Raw genomic sequence first — 15,212 nt, 5'->3', positions numbered from 1 at the left:
TTTATTTCCTCCCCTTAGAGCAGCATATACAACTTAGTTTGTAACTTTAAGTTTTATAATTTTGGCCTAACCGTACTCCCCAAGTTTGCTATTGAGCAAATAACATGATTGACTGATTTCATTTCCATACTATTGCGTTCTTCTACGATACATTTTGGCTATTTTTTTCGATTATTTCTGTTTTTTAATGTTACATGTTGAGAATCAGCGGTGTTCAACTTGGTATTACAGTCTGGCTATATTTAGTGAACTGAAATCGATTTTAAAATATAACCTTGGTCACCGACGGTACATGTACACAAAATGTTGTGTTAACAACAACGTCAGGGGAAAAGTTTTTCTATTAAAGATACCACTTTTCTTCCATATCTGCTATAGACCATGTACCGTGTGAAATCAAAACGATGCTCTGGTGCTGCCAATTTAACAGATTACTATCCAGTAATTACTAATCAGGGAATTGCAGGGCTCAAAATATTTTTATCGATATGCATGCTGTGAATATCAAGTTTTGCGTCACTTAAAACGTACATGCTCCCCGGTGTGTGCACAGTGACAGGATTACATTATGTCAATAATATTTCCGACTCATCCCCGTCACCCTTCCGACCCGCCCCGTCTTTAAGCATTGTTGGACAACACACCCATGTTGGGTTATCTGTGTGTACAACATCTTTGCAGCATGGTTCATTGTCAGGACATTGGTTGTTCTATCCGTATCCGGCTTCTATGTTTGGCCAAGGGACTTCTCGAGGTCAAACATTAAGTTTCAGCAAGACTTTAAAATGTAGCATGTTAACCCTTTGAGTTGTGTAATTGTTCCCACCAAAATTTAAGTGCAACATTTCTACCAATTTTTATGAATTTTGCTGTAATTTTTGATAATTTTTGACCGAATGGACATCACGTTTCATTGGGTACAGTTTGTTATCAAAATTTTGACAAAAATCTGAAAGAAACTGACTGGAGTATATTTTCTAAAGGTGACAAAAATTGACTTTGGCGCTCAAAGGGTTAAGATAGAGATCACAATATGTAGAGGCTTTATCGTTTTCAAAATGTGTACAGCGTGCCGTTGGCCTGGCAACCTTCATAAATGTAACATCGATATACATAGGGGAATTTCAACCAAAAGATTCCGAGCCTTGAGCACTGAACTGGCTGTAAGGTGTGGACCAATTTGATTTCGGAGGGGGGAGTTGGAGGAATGGGTATGTCAGCATTTTTATTCATCCTGGCAGCAATTTTTTTCCAAAGGTTACCTTAAGGCAATTTTTTGGGTCCAGTAGAGTCAAAACATATCTTTCAGATAAAATCGCTGATGGCAAAATATGATATCACGCGCACAGCACAATATATTACCCAAATTTCTGTTTGATTTGTACCACGATGGTTGCTTTTCTTATAACTTTTCCTGCTCTATATATGAGCAGTAACGGAAAGGATATCACTTTTGTTCAATAATATTTAGTAAAAGTACGTTTAGATATTTCAGCAAAAAATTAAAATAATCGTCTGCTTACCATATAAGTCACATATTCTGCAGGTACCGTTGGGAAGCAAGTTATGACAAACTCTCTGAGAAAAGTCAGCAAGTAACTTTCTTTTGTCATTTCCTTCCGAAAAAATCAATACCCTTTTGTTTCAAAACCAGGTGAAACTACTCTCATTACTTTCCATTATACTATTCTGTATTGCTGTGGACCAAATCTCTTGAAAATTTTACGAAAATACTATCTCCTCTCTCAATCAAGCATAATTTTCCAAATTATTTGAAATGGGGATAGAGAAGAATGGTGTGCCTAAAAGTATGTTTCTCAACTGTATATGGTTTTCATAATTTTTAAGTAGTCTACGAATCCGTCTACATATGGGAGACACCGTCGACTTCCCCGAGGAATCACCGGTGGTACAAATCATAATGAACATGGGATATCTCCTGTTCTGTGTAACATTACTACATTCGGAAATGACAAGGACTGGCGTCTTGCATGTGGGTGCGTCACGTGGGCCTTCCCAAACTGTAATACCTCTACCTATCTGCAACGTCCCATAATATTTTGTCTTTGTTTGTTTATTTGGAAGTCCTAAATCTTCCCAGAAACAGCTGCAGCTTTTTTAGTTCTTTTGAAATTCACTTTGTTGGTTCCTACAGATCTTCACAGTCAGACACTTAAACATGTAAGTTGAGACAAAATTAACTATGTTGGTTTTAGGACAGCTTAGCTTTTCCGATTTTATCAAAATATTCTGGAGAAAATGCTTTTCTCATTGTTTGAAGTTTGAATTTTGATTTTCAGATACCAAGCATTCCAAGAAATGTGCTGCTTTATAAAACCTATACAGATGATTGTTAGCCGCCTTTTTAAACCTTTTTCGTTTAGCACAATTACCTTTTCTAGGTTTTAGAAAGTTTGTAAGTTTTTTGAGTGCAACAAAGTTTTATATAATGTGTATTTATTCTTCAAATATTTATTCCCAAAATTTTGTTTAGGTTTTTTATTCAGCGATGACTTTGCTTCCATTCTACTTTATTGTTATTGGTAAGGATTTATGCATGTTATTGTTCTTTCATTACCTTTTTAAAGTTTTCACCAGTGTTTTACACACAGTGGTAGCTTTATTATTTGGTGTTTGTAAGATGCAGAGTAGTATATGCTGTTTATTTTTAATCTGTCAGGATTGTTGAAAGTGTTTACACAAATTACAGGTCATGTATCTTTCACAATTTCCACCATTGTATAAAAACCAAGTCTGTGTCAACATGTGTGAGAGAAGACTGTAGTTATTGCAATTACATGTGCAATGAATTGCGCCGGGCTGAAAAGTCTTGTTTTTATCAAACAACATACAACATATATTTAATGGCAAATACGTATTAAACTGATATTCATCAAACATTGACAATCTGTTATCTGACGCTTAGCGGTAATGCATTTGTAAAGAACTTGCAAAAAAAAAAAAAAAAAAACAGAATACAAGTACACATCCATGTATATTTAGGTTTATGCTTGTATATTCCCACTAACCCATTCATACCATACCATATTATAGGAATAGTTATAGAAATAGTATAGGCCTAGTTGGTTTTCAAGGCAATTGACAAAAACGTAGGTTGTTTTGTTGTTGTTGCTGTTGTTGTTGTTGTTGTTGTTGTTGTTTTGTTTTGTTTTGTTTTGTTTTTGCTGAAAAGATACTGTGGAGCTGACTCTGAATCTACGCAATTATACAATGCGGTAGTGCTTAAAAATCAGTGAGCGGCATTGTAAGACGCACCATCATCTTAAGAGGGTACGGATGTGTATAGCTTTTACCTTTTTTATCTTTCGGATTTTTCATGGTGTGATGCTGCTTTTCAGAAATCAACACACTTTGGTAAGCCCATATCCTATACATAAAAAATCAACATAGCTCATCATTTTTGACAACCTGTATCATAAATCTAATTTTAACGGTCTAACCATTGTCTCAGTCTTTCTCGCAGTCCGCAAACGAGCTTTTTTCGCGAGGTTCGCTGGCCCCCGCTATAGCTCGCGATCGCAGCCTCACATTGCTCGGCCCAATCGTTGAGGGCGCGAATAAAAAGCTCCCACGTGAACGAGCGAGGACTGACTGCACTTCGAGAGACGATGCCGAAAGGCCTGCTCATCATGCAGCTATCTATTTATTTACTTATTTATTTAATACGATGGTCAAACGGTCCAGTTCAGGCTAAAGCAAAACAAAGGAAAAAGAACAAAGAAACTGTAGACAATAAACGGCTTCTGTAGGCCTAAGTTTGACGGTCGTACTCGTAGAATGTAGAATTGAAAGTAGAATTTGCCTGCCCACCCCGGTAACAATAATTGAATGCTCCCCAAGACACTGGTTATGCGGAATTTAGTACACAGAAGGAAGGGTTTGCAAAAACAAAACAAAACAAAACGAAACTATTTGGCGATATTTTGTAAATATGTGTAATAATGCTCTCAGAGTGACTTTTCATAGTACGTTTGCAATTAGGAAGGATGCCTTTAACCCTTTGAGTGCCAAAGTCAATTTTTGTCACCCTTACAAAATATACCTATAGGCCTAAGTCAATTTTGTTACATTTTTTTCCAAAATTTTGATAAAAACTGGCCAATGAAATGCTGAGTTCATTTAGTCCAAATTATCAAAAATAAATTGCAGAAAAGTTTACAAAACTTGGTAAAATGTTGCACTAAAATTTTGATGGGAAAAATACAACAGTCAAAGGGTTAACATTTCTATCTGTTGGAAGGGAATAAGTCGGTTACAGGTAAGCCTAGCCATAGGGGCCTAAGTCTCCGATGATTCCGATGATGATATGATGATGATGATGATGATGGTGGTGATGATGATTAAATATTTAAAAAATGAAGAAAAATAAAAATATATTTGGACTCAGTAAATTTGTTGCTGTTGTTGTTGTTGTTGACAGTATTTGCAGAAAAGAACAAAGTATGCGCTGCAAAATGCAATACAGCCTAACTATACACATGGGCTGCAAAATTCAATACAGCCTGACTATACACAAGCGCCGCAAAATTCAATACAGCCTAACTGTACACATGGGCTGCAAAATTCAATACGGCCTAACTATACACATGCACTGCAAAATTCAATACAGCCTTTTTCTGCAAATACTATCAACAACAACAATGACAACAACAACAACAACAACAACAACAACAACAGCCTTATAAGACTTATGCCTAGCTAGGCCTACTTGAAAATGTCATACTCAGCGTGAAGGTGTACGATAGATTGATTATTCCACACTGCAGAAGTCGGCATCCATATTTAGGCTATAGGCCTACTTCAATCCTCTCGCATATTTCAAAATTCTTCTCTTTGCTTCTCGAATGTCTTTCCCATACATTTTGTGGAAAGGTTGATAGGTTGATACTTAGTCAGAAACTGGAGTAGCGTCTTTATCTTTGTTTTGAGTTTGTTGATTCTTTTCGAAAAGTAGACTTTGAGAGATCTCAAACCATATACGACCGAATCACTTCATTGCGCGGAGAATAGTATCGTTTTTCTCCAGTCGTTCGCCTCACCCATTTGTCGCAAAGGACGAATCGTCGATCGGCCGAGGGCTATGGCAAAGATCGATCGGGGCAACGCCGTGCCGGGCTCGTCAATGCCTCCACAAACAGCAACTATCTGTGTTACAGTAACGAGCGATTATTGTTCTCTGCTGTATCGGCTCTTCTTTCATTGACTGGGGCAAAATAAAACTTGCAACTTCTTCCAAGAAAGCATGGTATAATCGAAATCTGTTGCAATTTGTACATTGGCAGTGCGCTGTATTGACATTTTGTTAACGGGAGAGCAAACATACATGCTCACCGAGGAAACGGGGAAAGTCAAGCGCGTGCTGGGCTCGAGTGAAGTGCAGTGACGAGTGTACGTCTGCGCATCCTCTTTTGCGCGTGAACGCATCTGCTGCATTCAAAATCACTACAGCAGTAGATAAACACAGTACACATCAACGGGTGAAAATTTGACCGACAGGCCGTCTTTCTGTATACATTATCATGCCCATTCGTAGCTAGTAAGTGATGTTTGCCACGTCGCATGTTCCGTGGATGTTACAACCACGTACACGTCATCAACGCCTCCCGGATTGGATTTTGCACTTGTAGGTCCTTACTTGTGGCGAAATGGCCATGTTTGCTGTAGCAGATGTGTGGACGTGGTGAGTTTATTTTGCGTCGAGTGAAAATCTTTTTGCATGAGCCATACATCAGTGTACGTTGAAGGTGCTATCATTTCAAGACTACGTGTTCATGCTCTTCAAACAAACGACATACAAATGTCGGGGTAACGATATTATGGGAATGCTCTGCACTTACGCTTTACGTCGGACGGCGACAGTATTATGCCCTTATTCTGGCCTCAATTTGGACAACTGTCGTGCGTGAGTGACATTGATTCAAGTGTCAAGTTGGGGAAACCATGGAGGTAGGAAGAGACGGATTTTCAACAGTCGTATAATTATTTCGTTTATCTGGTAAGTTGAGTGATTGAAAACCCACGCAATAGAGACTCGCGAATATTAACGAGGCCAGTAAGCATTACAAATCTCCCCGAGATGTGTTGTGAAACATTGTCAACTGCTGCAATCCGTCTGCCTTGTGTTTGTTTGATAGACATGGAAATGTGTGAGAAACATAGTTACGTAATACTGTGGTCAATGAAGAGAGACGTCCATGTTTTTTCACAAACGTTGCCCCGTTTAGTTAGGAGAAATGTGGGAAAAGCCTTCGAACCTTCGATGAAGGCTGCATTCCCAAGTGTCGTTGATTGTGACTAAGTTTGAGGTATAATTTTACAACTATTTTATTCTGTAAAATCAATCGCTGAATGTGTTTTTAATTTGAACATGGAAATAGTAATTCAAATACTAAACGTTCCACCTATGACTAGAGCATGTAGAATGGTGCATTGTTTCTCGAGCTGCGAGCGAAATTTCTAAGTATAGCGGAAGGTGACTCTGAAGAGTCAGATGTTTGTTATGGTCTGCCGAGTGTCAGCATGGTCAGGTCTTTGCCGAGTTTTACGTTCAGAGGTATTTGTTATCAGAGAGTTGATAACGTATGAAAGTTTTCACGAAATGCCCCCAACGCGTTGCCTTTGGATCAAAGTGCTTTATAATATTTGCAACCCTTCTTAATCGATTTGCGAATACATGTAATAACCAAGTACTAGGAATAATACGGTCATCTTACTCCAATAAACATCAACTTCTTTTTATCATCGATACTGCAGCCAGCAGGTATAGATAAAGCGACGGGTGGCCGTTGTGTGTGTGAAAAACGATAATTACCTTTTACCTGAGAGAAGGTAAATGTTTTAATATCGGTAGGCGGAAGTAGGGTTTCCATTGATGTAACAGTGACAGCCATTTTTGAGTAGTGAGTTGCAATGAAGAATCAGTCATGAAAAATATCATGTGAGACGCTTTTGATTTACAAAGGGGAATAAAAATACTCCTACTGAGTTACAGGTCAACTTCGCTAGTCAAGGATCAGAAAAAAGTTGCAATGGTGCACAGTGGTGTTAGTTCAGCGATTTGCACGAGATAGAATCGTTTGAGAACACACCTCGGGGAACAGAAAGTCAGACTAGGATTTCTACAATTCATTTCTGATCTATCCCTTGTGGGGCTTATTTTAAAGCTCTTGGAGAAAGAAAAACTTTCTCTGTCTTAGTTTTCCCCAAATCAACATTTTATTTCCCCTTCATAGAGTTATACAGGAATGGCAGCCATGTTGAATTCAAATATTGCAAAATGTGGGGAAATTTGTTTTGCTAGTTCCAACTTTGCATGGCGACCCCCGATTTTTACGATTGATTTGGTAACAGAATGGTTGAAAGTTTCAATGAGGAAAGTTTGAGCAAAAGTTTAAGTGTTTCACTTTAGAGGCGCATACCACTTCATGTAGTATGTGCCTCAAAAGCAAAGAAAAACTTTTGCTCAAACTTTCCCTAATTAAATTTTCAACCATTCGCTTACTACCAGTAATGCGAGAATAAAACTTGGGTCACCATGCAAAGTTTTGCACAAATTAATATCTACCTATATTTGAAATTAAAATGGCAACCATCCTTATGTTAACTCTATGGGGAAAAATAAAATTGTGGATTTTCGAAAAAGTAAGACCTTGAAATTTTTTCGCACTCCTAGAGCTTTAAAATGAACCTCCACGAGTGGTAGACCAGAAAAGTATTGGTAAAATGTGAGATTCTGAATATCTGTCCCTGAGGTGCATCGTATGGGTTCATTTCCACAATAAATATTTATTGAGTATTTAGTTAGCAGCTAATCGTGGCTTTGGAACAATGTCAGTCGATGAAAACAGCCATAATATGTCCATAGTGACAGTTATTAGGTCAATTGACAAAATTTTCATAAATTTTCATAAATTTTTCAAAAAACACCAGAAACACTAAAAAAACCCACTGTTTTATCACTCTATTTCTTTACACTCTAGTCTGAATTATAAATCTGGTTTAATTTCCACTGTTCATGTTGCATGTTGGTGAAAATCTGTGTGCAATACAATGTTCCCTTTAATCCAATATGTGACAAGTCACGACACAAACAAATTGCCTGTGATGCAAGCAAATTTTCTGCTGACACAAAGAATCTTGAAGTTGAACAATTCCTCACATTGATGCAAAGTATATGTTTGTACATGTTTGTTAGAAGGCACACTGATGTAAGATGAGACAATAATTCTTGAGAATTGATGTTTGACATGTCTGCTCTTAACGGGCATGTGGCTTGAAATCTGAAGGCGTAGAAAAGCAAATAAGAACTTCAGATATGGATGATAGCTTATCTGTGATCAGTAGGTGGCTGTGTTGTGGAGCCATTGCCCTTTAGAAAGCAAATAGCAAAAATCATATATCGATGATAGCATACAAGAATCATTCTCTACCCATCAACAAATTCTGTCTTGCATAGTCCTGCATTCAAAAGCAAAATTCAAATAGTTTTATAAAATATAACTTATAACTTGTGAACGTTGCAACTTCCTGGTAATGATAGATTATTTACATAATGGTATACATGGTTTTTTTTATTGCATTTATCAAACATATGTGCATAGAAGTACAGGCGCCAGCATCATATTTTAAAATTTCAAATATTGTAAGAAAAGTTCAGCAGTTATACACATAGAAACTATTTTTTGTGGGTTACATTGTTTACTAAATGTGTAACTCCTAGCAAAATTATCATTGAAACTGTACAATTTGTTGATAAGGTTTGAAAATGGGTTTCAAAATTGTAAATGTGTTGCAATTGTACTGGTAGGCTCATACTATTATATATATATCATGTAAGAAAACTTTTCACCCACTTAGTTTTTCGATAATCGAAAATTTTATTTTTTCTCCATAGAGTTAACATACCGGTAGAGATGGCGGCCATTTTGAATTCAAATATCGGTAAATCTCGAGTAATTTGTTTCTCTAGTTCCAAAATTTGCATGGTGACCCCCGATTTTTATTTTTGATTTTGGAGGAGAATGGTTGAAATACTCTTTGAGGAAAGTTTGAGCAAAAGTTTAAGTCTTTAGGTGCATACTACCTTAATAATGAAGACATTTTTTATGCACAACCAATAGACCATGTACGACACAAATATTCTTCAACTGTGTGCTTGAACAATAACTCCCTTTTTCCCAAGGGTAGCATACAGTTACCTAACTGCATTTCCTCTAAAAACTTCATTGTAATCATACTTATTCATTCACAATAGCAATGTGATCGTACGTTAAAGTGATTTATTTGTGATATTCCACTCAATGAAATGTCCCAGGAGTGACATTTAATTAATCAGTATAGTGGATTCAGTCAAGCTCAACCTAGCATGTATGTTTTCATACATTTACAAATAACAAGACACATTAATAATGAAGACATTTTTTATGCACAACCAATAAACCATGTATGACATAAATATTCTTCAACTGTGTGCTTGAACATTAAATCCTTTCTTCCTAAGGGGTTGTCACTAGTGTGCAGTACAGTATTATCCGACTGAATTTCCTTTAATTAATTAAAATGAACCTTAATTTGTATGACATTGCAGATCAGGCTATTGTTAGGGGTTTATAGATTAAGACACATTTAACCCTTTTCCTGCCAGCATAGACCCTCCAGAAAAACTGCTAGACAGTATCACTTCCCCATCAGTGGAAAGTGGTATTGACCCAAAACCATACGTATCACTTCCCCATCAGTGAAAAGTGGTATTGACCCAAAACCACACGTACTATTTCCACCGATTTGCCTTGCTCTGTTCCAACAGCTTTAGTCCATAAAAATCATGTTTACAGTATCTATGATTTCAGGGGCCTTCAAATGTTCAACTTTTTGTTAAAAATGCACTCAAATGTTCAACTTTTTGTTAAAATGCACCAAGTGTGACATATTGTGCTTCACTAGTTTTAATGAACTTGACCTGATTGTGAATTATGAACTTGACAGGAAAAGCATTAATGTGGTAATCGTCCATTTAATATCTGTCAATAGTCTGTTGAAATATCACAATTATTTCCACGTTTAATGATTGTTTTGAACTTTTATTTCTTGAGTTTTATCATGTCATCTCATACAAGCAACGTCAACAAAATTTAATGTTGTAGAAAGGGATATAATGTGTAAACGTCAGTTATTATCATAAGGGAAAATATGTGGGCAGATATGAATACAAATATTTCTGAATTGTATTGTCCCATGAAAATGTTATGTAGTGTCAGCCAATCATTGATTTCCACATCATCAGTGCATTCCGCGTCAGGTTTTTTTTATTTCACAATACCACTGTATTCTATTTCTAATATTTTTTTGCTGCATTGCTTTCATCCTGTATTTTGAATCTTTGTGAACTACCACCCAGGCTTTCCCTGTTGATAAATTCTGCATTGAAAGAGCAGTATCATGCATGCCATGGTGTATGCTTTCGTGTATGTTTTGAGGCATTTGTTAAGTCGATGTAATCTGTTTTATGTCCATAACCTTTGCTGTGCTGTGAACATAAATAATATACATGCACTAAATCTTGTATTTTGAGGGGGACGACGAAGAATGGCAGTGCGAGACCAATTTTCATTTTAATCTTCACAATTTGTCAGTCAAATAAAAACTGCTTTCTGTTTTGTTGCTACAGGAAACAGTTGAGTTGTTCTGCATTTCAATTTACATTTCAAAATGCAAAGGAGGCAGTGCATCCGTGCATGAGCAGTCCTACTGCGGCACTGAGCTCATCAGCTGATTTGGAATGCAAATTTGCACAGCTGTCTGATCAAATACACATAGGATATTCAATATTCGTCTTTGTGCTTTATGTGTGTCACTGCTTTTCAAGGAGAAAAACATTGAAATGGAAGGATTTCAATTCGAATGTGAGTGTTCACGTCCTTTCAGACCCCATTCAGTATTAACTCCCATCAGCTCAAGGAGAGGAAAATCTGTTGGTCATTTGTTGAAACTACCATATGTGCATTTTCTTTATTCAGAAAAAGAGCAGAATATCAGCATATTTTCTAGCTAGCTATTAGCTTTTCTCAAATAATTAAAATTTAAACCAAAAGTTATTACTCTCAACTGTATTATACAAATTTCAGAACACAGTATGTCTGTCTCAGTCAGATGAATTTACAATAGATGACATTATGGAGTTTTGAAATAAGGTTACTGTACCAATGCTCAAACTCATTTGAATGATGATCACACATTTTAACATGTTCTTTGTCCAGACAGATACAGATCTGTACACTGTAACGTGTCTAGATATTTTGCATGACATTATTTAAAATCTGTATGATGGCAATACCTATTCCTTTATTTCAACATTCTGTATGATATGGCTGCAATATTTTGAGTGGCGACTCTGAAAAAAAAAGGCAGATGTACCCTAACAGTATTCAAGGATCTCATCTCCACTATGTATGTACTTTTTTTTATTAACTGTTCGTGGTAGCTGGTCCTGTCAACTGAGTGGAAATTATTTTATTCGATCAACGGAATGATTAGGCAATGTAGGATTCACTAAAGGTAATAATCAACTGACAGAGAATCCAACGTTGTTACCAAAACTTGGTGGAAAATTTGCTGTGAAATCCATGTGATGAAGCATTCTGATTACACAGGCAAATTTGAAATTTTATCAAGAAATGTTTGCAATGTCACTGTTTTGTGTTTGACGGTAGCATAATCATGTTTTCACCTTACCCCATGTTTATTCATGACAAATGAATAATTTGATTACGTTTTGTGAATAATTGATGACGTCCAGTGACCTGCATTGCGCATTATACGTCAATTCATATCAACAACAGCTTTCACTGACTGTGCACTACAACTGTCAAGTCAGGCCATGACGTGAGCGTGTAATTCTCGCCAACCATAATCAAAAATGCATGCTGGGTGACAGAGTGTTGTGAATGGAATGTCACGCATTGTTGGTGTGAAATCAAAGCAAATACAAAGAAGTACATGTACCTTATCAATGAGCAAACAAGGTAATGTTCAATCATATTCATCTATTCATGGTTGGGTGGGGGGAAGAGGTTGGGGAATTTGTGCAGTTTTTCAGAAAAAACGTTTATATTGCAAAATTTTATCACAGAGTGCATCACGTCATTTTGAAAATTGAATAACATGTTTATTTGTCATTGAGGAAATGAACAATTACTTAGAATGAATGCTCAATGGCAACGCTTTAAAACAGACTGATATGTGGCATTTTAATTTTGTAACCTCATGTAAAAACATTTGTTAGTTTTTGAAAGGAAGATCACCAGGAGGAATTCATGCAGAGTAATATTGACAAGCTGAATAGCAAAATATCAATATGTAATATGTAGATTAAAAGAAAAATCATTAAAAATATAAAAAGCCTTAGACATTGTATTGTCAGCTATTGTCTACCTCTGATAACCTCTTACAGGCATTCAAAGCCAAATAAAGTGCAATTTTGATCCAACTTGAAATCCATCATCATAAAGTCATTAAAAATAATGTGATAAATTTTGCATTTGCAAATGACTAATACTAAAATGCTTGGTCGACCTACCATATAAAGCAGAGTCTGTCAAAGGTCTAGTCTTCGTCAGAAAAAGTATGGTCTGAATTAGTGTTCAGGCATACATGCATATAATAACCAATTTTATGGCTCAGACATATGGCCACGTAATGTTATCTGGAAAGTTATAGAAATGACAAATGTTACAAACATGGAGAGAAATATGCTATGTTTATGAATTATTTGCAGTAGTTACCAATTTGTCACTGTGTTGTTCTGGACCCCTGGATATTATTCATAATTGAAGTTCAGTTTGTGAATATTCATAATTTATAGATTGGTGATCTGTTAACAACTGCCTTCATTACAGTGATTATGCATGTGCTACGTACAATACAGAATGTAACAATCACAGAATTTTGAATTTATTATTTATCGTACCTAGTGGGATTTGTTCTTCACAAAATAGTTCAAAACTTTATGATTACAAACAATGTTGAATGATTCTGCTAAATATTCTAAGTTGAAACTGGTGTTGTGTAATTCTCACTACCTTAATAGCTTTTGTCATGTGCAAGGGGGCAAGCTACATAACATTGAATTGTGGGTAAAAAAGTCACCTTCCCTCCACAGCAAGAGTTTGAGATATTAATATCTCATTAATACTAGTACTTTTAGCTCAAATGTAAGTGCTACCATGGCAAGAAGTTCTGTTTGTTTTTGAAACCAGCTAAATTCATTTATCTTTTTAAACATATCTGGTATCAAATTCCATACAGTATGTAAATATTTACTGTTGCTTTTATAATCTTTGATGTCTTACTATAGAAATCCACCATATTGAGAATATGGTCAACAGCCAGCGACTTTTATGATTCAGCATATTTGAGGTTTTGAGAGTTGAATAAATATTATATTGTACCAGTATATTGATGGCGCAAATACTGTTATTTGATCAGTCAAGATGTGTTCATGACCATGCTGTATTTGCAATAGTTTGAACAAACTAAAGAAAAGTTGTAACATTTCATACCCGAACTTCAATTAACTAAAGGAAGGGTATATACACTATTGACCAGTTCACACTGTAAATGCACTTGCTATTGCTTGTGTATATTTGTTGTGAACTGGTTAATATCTTGCAGTTTACTTATTGCTTGGTGTTGTTTGTTGTATAATTACAAAATGGAAAAACATCTAGAGAGTTTCTCGGAGATAGGTTTGAGCAAACTCAGTTCTGAGGCATGTACTACCCATACATGTATTTGAAACTACCTTACAGGCAAAGTTTATTAAAAAAAAAGTGTTGGTAATGCAATTATGAGCAGTTCGTAGGGTCACAATAAGTGTTCAATAGGACTTTACTGTAAATAGCCCACTACGCAGGTGCAGCCAGGTACAAATGTTTTTACATGTGGAAGTTCTATCAGAGACCATTAGAACAATTAGAAAATTGTCTCCTCCCACACCCTAGTATCCTATTTCCCTACTCCTGAAAAATGTCACTTTTCTCCTCCCCTCCCCCCCCCCAAAAGTTGTTTTCCCTTCCCCGTTGCAAGTTCCCCTCTTGTGGCTGTTTCAAACATATCTTGCCGTACCCACTGGGAGACCCCCAAAAAATGGAATAGTATCTAACTACATCCACTGGGCTTTTTCAACTGCCCACCAGACGGGAGTCCACAGAACAGGGACTTTGAATTGGCTTGCATTTGTCCTTGCATCTGTTTTTTTCTATTAGTGCAAGACGCGAGGTATAATGATATTCAAATATGCAGATTACACTAATGAGTCATTGCTTTGGTATTAAAATTCTATGCTAATGACCCTTAATCAATGTGGAATATTCATGTACCTCGGGTCTTGCATTGTATAGTTTTTTTACTGAGAAAATGAAATCAGTCACAACCTAAATACATGCTTTTAAGAAAGATGCTGTGCAAGGTCACACATAAAGGAAACTTATCAAACAGCAACATACATGTACAAATGTGATATAAAAGTACAAACGGAAACAGGAATTAAAACACGTCATTGGTCACGTATGAAAAAGTCATGGCCGGAAGTTAAATTCGTTTTTTTGAAATTGCTAAATATCAGAACGGTTAAAGTTCACTATATCTATATACATTTGCACTGAAACTATAAACTTTTACTTAATACCAGCGCTATAGGGTATTGAGTTACATACATACATACATACATACATACGCTCACACAAACATACATAAATACATATATACATACATGTATATAGAGACCTACCTACTTACTTACATACATACATACATATGATACATGTATGTGACAGCCAAGAAAATTGTATTTTAAAGAAGAGCACTATTGCTCTGTCTTTGAAGCAATACCACGATAAACAACATGTTTTTTCCCCCCCCCCCCCCCCATTGCCAGAGGCACACTAGGGAACCAATGTCATCACTCTCTTAATCTGTGTGAGTCTGTGTGTCTGTCTATCCATCTGTCTGTCCTTCTGTAGACCAAATTTGTCGATCTTATAACTCAAAATTTATGCGCCAAATATGACAAGCTTTAGTATGAGGAATGTTTGGATGAGTTGATTCTCATAGGTGTGTCTTGTAGAATTATATAAACAAAATTTGAATATAATTTTTCATAAATTTCAAAAATTTCCATAAATAACAGTACTTCT

The 15,212-nt window shown here is 36.1% G+C and overlaps 1 protein-coding gene across 7 annotated transcripts in view; it reads left to right on the top strand.

Moving 5' to 3' along the window:
* LOC139140016 (CMP-N-acetylneuraminate-beta-galactosamide-alpha-2,3-sialyltransferase 1-like) overlaps positions 1 to 15,212 on the top strand; it is a 54,481-nt gene that overhangs the window by 1,387 nt on the left and 37,882 nt on the right. For 3 of the 7 annotated variants that reach the window (XR_011553926.1, XM_070709009.1, XM_070709004.1), the window contains exon 1: positions 5,435 to 5,701. The exons of 1 other annotated variant lie outside the window; for it this stretch is intronic. The gene's annotated coding sequence lies outside the window, so the exon portion shown is untranslated. Of the gene's footprint in view, positions 1 to 5,433; positions 5,702 to 5,894; positions 6,017 to 12,022; positions 12,042 to 15,212 lie in introns of those variants that run through there. 3 more of the 7 variants (XM_070709010.1, XM_070709007.1, XM_070709008.1) reach the window with 3 other exon arrangements.

Source organism: Ptychodera flava, chromosome 9 (genome assembly GCF_041260155.1).
Source record: "Ptychodera flava strain L36383 chromosome 9, AS_Pfla_20210202, whole genome shotgun sequence".
Classification (NCBI taxonomy): Eukaryota; Metazoa; Hemichordata; class Enteropneusta; family Ptychoderidae; genus Ptychodera; species Ptychodera flava.
This window is presented reverse-complemented; position numbering and strand designations above follow the sequence as displayed.